Source organism: Carassius gibelio, chromosome B18, assembly GCF_023724105.1.
Source record: "Carassius gibelio isolate Cgi1373 ecotype wild population from Czech Republic chromosome B18, carGib1.2-hapl.c, whole genome shotgun sequence".
Classification (NCBI taxonomy): Eukaryota; Metazoa; Chordata; class Actinopteri; order Cypriniformes; family Cyprinidae; genus Carassius; species Carassius gibelio.
Genome location: NC_068413.1, coordinates 29,871,108 through 29,879,115, shown reverse-complemented (window position 1 = coordinate 29,879,115; position 8,008 = coordinate 29,871,108).

Here is an 8,008-nt window from a genome sequence, read left to right as displayed (position 1 = left end):
CATAAAGTTGTTCCATCTGTTTTGAATTTGATATAATTTGTGAATTTTGATGAACAATTCAATTCATTAATTTCAATACAATCTAAAATACTGATTAATTCATGAGCAAAACACCAACTCTGTCCAGCCTGCTTGAGACACAGAAACAAGTTATTGACATCTAATAAATAAATAACTAAATAATGTAAGTGACAATGTGCAATGCATCATGGACCAGCGCGAGTAGAGAAGGTGGGGCCCCACAAATGTGACTCAAGTACACAGCCAGAACTATTAACATTTTACATGGAATCAAGTTGATCTATAACAATAAAGCCCCTTTCACACTGCACGTCGGACCCGCAATATTCCCGTAACATTGCCTGGTCGCCTTCTGTGTGAAAGCAACCACGTCCCGGAATTGATTACCGAATCGAACCCGGGTCGGGGACATAGTAACATTGCGGTAATCGATCCGGAACGAGCGCTGTGTGAACAAAAGCCAGATCTAATTCGGTATCGAAATGATGACGCGCGTTATCGCGCGACTCTTTTACCGGCTGTTTTGAAGGAAGATCAACATTCGTGACGAAAACACATGTGCAAACTGTAATGAAGCAGAGATCAGTTAGTTCCTCACTTTCCGCGCTGACGCAGAGATCGTTTGCTTGCTTCAGTTAAAGTATAACGTGCCAAGCGTTGTCGACTCGTACATTACACGTCACGCGCTGATGTCACGTGTCGTTACGGGATCTTCAGGGGTTGTGTGTGAAAGCACGCACATATACCGGGTCATCACTGGCTGTGTGAAAGTGCCAAATCTAGCGACCAGGGAACAATTACAGGAACACTTTACCGCTGTATTTGCCGGAATGGCAGTGTGAAAGGGGCTTAACATGTTTAATGTTTGAAAATACTGTCCTTTCTGTAATGGTAGTTTCAATTATTTAGGTCATGGTATTGAAGGTGGGAGAGAGAGCGCTGTACATTTCCTCCCCCCACCTACAATCCCTTGTGGTACGAGAGTCAAACCCACAACCTTTGGGTTATGAGTCCGACTCTCTAATCATTAGGCCATGACTTTCACTAGTCTTTTTCGCTGCATTCTTAGTCCTTTTGACAACTGAACTCTGTTTTTTTTTGCTAGTGATGCTGATTTCCCTGCCAGTGGCAATGCCTTTGTAATTGGCTGAATCCAAACTACATTTTGTTATGAAAACATTTAACTCTTTTTACAAATATGTTAACCTGGTGCATTGGAAGCCCAAAAGATCTTCAACAAATTAACATAGTGAAAAGTGCTGAGCATAAACCATTAACGTGGTGCTTGATGCGATGTCAGTGCTCTCATCCCGCTAAATATCTAAGCCCTTTGCTGATTTCATTCTCTCTGTGAGTTGTTTTTCTAAATTCTGGGCAATAGTCCCAATTCACAGCGACACTATATTGTTGCTAAGAGGAATCATTTTTAGCTTTTCAGATGTCTTTTCATCCAGAACTATATTAACTCTGTCTAGCAGCAGGCAATACTAATCTTTCTGCAATTGTGTGGGGTGCTTTTTTCTTTGGCAACATGATATGACAATATAAGACGCCAAGTGTGATTTGTGAATGTGCGTATTATACCTCTGCTGATTACCTGAACTGATGACTGAATTCACCCTGAAAAAAAAAAATAAAAAAAAATAAAAAAAATTATAATAATAATGGTTTGCCTGCCAGTCTTTTAAAATTTGCTGTTCCCACTTTTCCTGCAGTATTACTAGTGTTGTTATATGGCCTTACTCCAGATTTCCCAAAGGACAGCCTATAGTCATAATGTTACATAGACTCACCATATCCCAGTATTATTACTATTACTAAACATAAGCATAAAAGTACATAAAGTGCTATTTGTGGAAAGGTATAGATATCTGATTTTCAGTTAACATTATGAAACATGGTAAACTGTATTTAAGCATGTGAACTGTGCCGCTATGTAATTGAAATGTAAGTTGTACTATTACAGATTCCTGAATCTAAGAGTTTTTATTTTTTATTTTATTTTTTTTCTGCTTTGAATCAACCCACATATTCTAAAGTGCTATAAATATACTTTACTTAACCTGACTTATCTATTAAAACCATATTCAGTGTGCAGAAGAGAACATTTGGTTCCTTTTCAGATCTGATAACAACATCATTACAGGTTGCTGCTGTCTAATAGGGAATAGGGAAAAAAAATAATGAAACTTCTAACAATACTACAAATAATACTGTACTACATATTTGACAGTAAAGCGTGGTGGACGAAGTACACAAATAAAGTACTTGAGTAAAAGTACAGATAAGTATAATAAAATATTACTCTAATAAAAGTAAAAGTACTCCTTTTTCAATTTTACTCGAGTGAAAGTACTAGATTTTTTTTATATACTTAAGTAAAAAAAGTACTGATAGATATATTGGTTGCACTTTATTTTACAGTACGTGTACTTGCATGTACTTATAGTGTACTTACAGTGTACTTATCTAAGAAAGTTCTGGTAACACAAGGTAACTACATGGGGTAGGGTTAGGTTTAGGGGTAGGTTCAGAGTTAGTACCTAGTTATTACATAGTTATTGTAATTACTATAATAATTACATAGTGGGCCCTATCTTGCACCCAGCGCAATTGACTTTGTACACCTACGCATGTGTCATTCCTATTTTGCACCCGCGCAAAGCGCGCTTTTCCCTCCACAGAAGCACGTCGCTAAACTAGTGAATGAACTTGCGCTCCCTGGGCGGTTCAGCGCAAAAAAGGAGGCGTGTTCCGGCGCAAACAATCCCTGGTGCTATTTTGCTGTTCCATTAAACAATTGCGCCACTGACCAGAAAAAAACCTAGGGCCCTATTTTAACGATCTGAAACGCAAGTGTCAAAGCGCGAAGCGCAAGTAACTTTGTGGGCGGGTCTCGGCGCTGTTGCTATTTTCCCGGCGGGATAAATGGCTCTTGCGCCCGGCGCAAATCTAAAATGGGTTGGTCTGAAGTAGCTTCATTATTCATAGGTGTGGTTTGGGCGTAACGTGAAATAAACCAATCAGAGCGTCATCCAACATTCCCTTTAAAAGCAGGTGCGCAAGTTCCATTATGGATTGCTATTATTATGGCGTATTTACCAGGCGCACGCCAGGAGCGGTTCACAGCCGAGGAGACTGATGTTCTTGTAAGAGCAGTGAAAGACAGAGAAGTTGTGCTGTATGGGGATGGGAGAAACCCACCCAAAATAGCGTCGGTTAAACAGGCGTGGGAGGAAATAGCCACAATTGTTTCATCGATTTTTTTTTTTCCTGGTTCTTGACGGACAAACAAATTTGTCAGATGTCCTTATATACATATATGTCTTGCCACTATCGGGCAAACAGGTCTGATCCTTAATTACTACAATTAGCCTGAATAATTTGTAAGCAAGATTTCACAGTGATTTCCGTCATCTCATGTGTTAATATTTTTTTAGTGTAACAATTTATGATTTGCAAAAATAACTGTTGCATCTGTGTAGATTACATGAGCAAAGTGTATGCGCGTTGTGCACGCTATACATTATGGTCAAGCATGCGCCCTTAAAATAGCATAATGAACAACGCGCAACGCGCCACTGACTTTAGACTAGGTTTTTTCTGGTCAGTGGCGCAATTGTTTAATGGAACAGCAAAATAGCACCAGGGATTGTTTGCGCCGGAACACGCCTCCTTTTTTGCTCTGAACCGCCCAGGGAGCGCAAGTTCATTCACTAGTTTAGCGACGTGCTTCTGTGGAGGGAAAAGCGCGCTTTGCGCAGGTGCAAAATAGGAATGACACATGCGTCGGTGTACAAAGTCAATTGCGCTGGGTGCAAGATAGGGCCCCTAGTCTAAAGTCAGTGGCGCGTTGCGCGTTGTTCATTATGCTATTTTAAGGGCGCAAGCTTGACCATAATGTATAGCGTGCACAACGCGCATACACTTTGCTCATGTAATCTACACAGATGCAACAGTTATTTTTGCAAATCATAAATTGTTACACTAAAAAAATATTAACACATGAGAAGACGGAAATCATTGTGAAATCTTGCTTACAAATTATTCAGGCTAATAGTAGTAATTAAGGATCAGACCTGTTTGCCCGATAGTGGCAAGACATATATGTATATAAGGACATCTGACAAATTTGTTTGTCCGTCAAAAACCAAAAAAAAAAAAAATCGATGAAACAATTGTGGCTATTTCCTCCCACACCTGTTTAACCGACGCTATTTTGGGTGGGTTTCTCCCATCCCCATACAACACAACTTCTCTGTCTTTCACTGCTCTTACAAGAACATCAGTCTCCTCGGCTGTGAACCGCTCCTGGCGTGCGCCTGGTAAATACGCCATAATAATAGCAATCCATAATGGAACTTGCGCACCTGCTTTTAAAGGGAATGTTGGTTGACGCTCCGATTGGTTTATTTCACCTTACGCCCAAACCACACCTATGAATAATGAAGCTACTTCAGACCAATCCATTTTAGATTTGCGCCGGGCGCAAGAGCCATTTATCCCGCCGGGAAAATAGCAACAGCGCCGAGACCCGCCCACAAAGTTACTTGCGCTTCGCGCTTTGACACTTGCGTTTCAGATCGTTAAAATAGGGCCCAGTATGTACATGAGGAACAGGACTGTAAAATAAAGTGCTACCGATATATTTATTTAACAATTTTATATAGGCCACTTCATATGAAATATTATTATATGTTCATAATGATTTTTTTTTTTTTTTTCTCAAACCTTGTCTGTGGTGTAAAAACACCTCTGGCCAAATGCCCCCACAGGGCATCACTTCCCACTTTGATGATTACTGTAGTTGCTATGATAACATCCTTTCTTTTCCCCCAGATATAATCTATTTTGATGGTTCATAGTTGAATAAAAAATTTGGACTTCATATCTGAAATGTACCCCAACTTAGCACCAGCAAACTTGTTAGCTAGACAGTTAGCATCAGCTAACAATATTCACTCATTTTCCATATGGTTATGAATAAAAATTCATATCTGTCTACTCGGCAGGTTAATCAAAACAATATACAAATTTATACTGTAGATAAACAATATAAAACAGAAGTCACATAGCGCTAAATGCGTAGCATTTTAATAAAACTGTTAACCTTATGGGAGCGGAGAATATGAACGTGCATGAGTTATTTTATCAATTTAAGTTTTTAACTAAATATGATTTTCAATTTCAATTATGAAGGTAATTTAATGCCTAAAAGATTTGCATATGCAGGGTAAGAGTTGTGGAAGTGTTCTTAAGACTGTAATCCTAAATTAAATTTGCATGTGCAAGAGATGCTTTGTCGACATGTAAATCGTGTTTCAAGCATAAGAACAAAATGCAGCATTTTACTGTTACCCATAAGTATAATTAATTTATTGTGAATCTGCAGCTACATGCTATCAGCATTCTTCTGACTTCCATTTTTCCTTGCTTACGCTTATGGCACAGTGTTTTCACTAAAATATTGTCAAAAGTCAAAAAGCCTTTGAACAGTGATTTTCAAGCAAAAGAAACTGTTTAAAGAACTGCAAAACATTTCGACTGGATAGTTCCTGATAAGTAGACTGGTGAAATTATACATGTATTAAACTAGTGCAGACCCTGGGCCATCTTTAAGTATTATCAAAATTACAATATAACAATAAACTAATATTTCATAAATAGCCTATTGAAGAAGAAAAGGATGCTACACAGCTCAAAATTCAGTATGAACACATAGCCTAATTGTAGACAACTTATAAAGTATCATGTTTTAATCAAGTTGATATTGATTTATTTTTATTTTTAATGTGTACAATAAAAGGACCATTCTGGTAATGAGAACGATCCAGAAATAAATGAAGATTCATGTTTTGGCATATGATCTGTTGATTAACCAATTGGATAAGAGCAAATGGAGAGTCAGCGAGAGCATCATGTTATTGGCTACAAGAATTTGGTGGATCCGCCCTCTCCCTCACGCTTGCAAAACTCAGTTAGTGAGACAATCGGGCCAAAATTGTAAGTGCAGAGAAAGTAAAGACGGAATAGTACATGGCGGTTTATTTTGGTGAACTTTTGCCCCCACATGCACAACAAGTCATTTAGACATTTTGCATTTAGAGCAGTTTGCTTTTTTACACATGCTTTTTTACTTTATTGGTTCTATGCAGTCAGTCCATTTTGTAGTTCTTTAAACTTGTTTGTTTGTTTTTTTTTTGTTTTTTTTGCCTGCAAATCACAGTTCACAGGCTTGCATTACTTTTGACTAGTTATGGGAAGTTTGGATCATTTTACCCACTTGGACCTTTCAGTCTTGTTCAGCAAGATGAATAAATCTTTTTTTTTTTTTCAGAATCAGAATCAGAATCTGAAAGAGCTTTATTGCCAAGTATGTTTGCGCATACAAGGAATTTGTTTTAGTGACATAAGCTTCCAGTACACAGAGACACCAACACACAGACACAAAAAAAAAAAAAAAAAAATTGTAGCCAAATAAATAAGTGTATAAACAATTGTGCTATAAATGATAATGGGATAGGATTGAAAAAGATGCAGGGATGTACTAGGATGGAGGGGTAACAAATAAATATAAGGATATTGCACGTTTATAAGCATAAGTGGGGAACATTTAACTGTTCATGAGGTAGATTGCCTGGGGGAAGAAACTGTTCTTGTGCCTTGCTGTTCTGGTATTTGCGGCTCTGAGACGCCGGCCAGATGGCAAAAGTTCAAAAATGGGGTGACTTGGATGTGAGGGATCCAGAGTGATTTTATGAGCCCTTTTCCTCACTCTGGATGTATACAGTTCTTGAAGGGTGGGCAGGGGAGCACCAATAATCCTTTCAGCAGTCAGAACAGTTCTCTGTAGTCTTCTGATGTCTGATTTTGTTGCTGAACCAAACCAGACAGTTATAGAAGTACACAGTACAGACTCAATGACGGCTGAGTAGAACTGTTTCAGCAGCTCCTGTGGCAAGTTAAACTTCCTCAGCTGGCGAAGGAAGTACAACCTTTGTTGGGCCTTTTTTACAATGGAGTCAATGTGATTGTCCCACTTCAGGTCCTGAGAGATGGTGGTTCCCAGGAATCTGAATGACTCCACTGCAGTCACAGTGCTGTTCATGATGGTGAGTGGGGAAAGTGCAGGGGGGTTTCTCCTGAAGTCCACGATCATCTCCACTGTTTTGAGCGTGTTCAGCTCCAGGTTGTTAAGACTGCGCCAGACAGCCAGCTGCTCAACCTCTTGTCTGTAAGCAGACTCATCAACGTCCTGGATGAGGCCGATGACTGTAGTGTCATCTGCAAACTTCAGGAGCTTGACAGAGGGGTCTTTAGAGGTGCAGTCGTTGGTGTACAGGGAGAAGAGCAGAGGGGAGAGAACACATCCCTGAGGGGCGCCAGTGTTGGTGGAGCAGCTGTTTGATGTGAATTTCCCCAGTCTCACTAACTGTTGCCTATCTGTCAGAAAGCTGGTGATCCACTGACAGATAGAGCTAGGAACAGAGAGCTGGGTCAGTTTGGTCTGGAGGGTTGTTGGGATGATGGTGTTGAAAGCCGAACTAAAGTCCACAAACAGGATCCTCACATAAGTCCCTGTTTTGTCCAGATGTTGCAGGATGAAGTGCAATCCTATGTTGATTGCATCATCCACGGACCTGTTTGCTCGGTAAGCAAACTGCAGGGGGTCCAGTGATGTCCTTCAGATAACCCAGAACCAGTTTTTCAAATGACTTCATGACGCAGATGTTAGAGCCACAGGCCTGTAGTCGTTAAGTCCTGTTATCTTGGGTTTATTTGGGACGGGGATGATGGTGGAGCGTTTGAAGCAGGAAGGTACTTCAGAAGATCTGTGAAAAGATGGGGGCCAGCTGGTCAGCACAGATTTTCAGACAGGCTGGTGTAACACCATCTGGGCCTGGTGCTTTTCTTCTTTTGTTCTTCTTGAAGACCTGACGCACATCATCTTCACAGATTTGAAGAGCAGTAGGTGTGGAACGGGGGA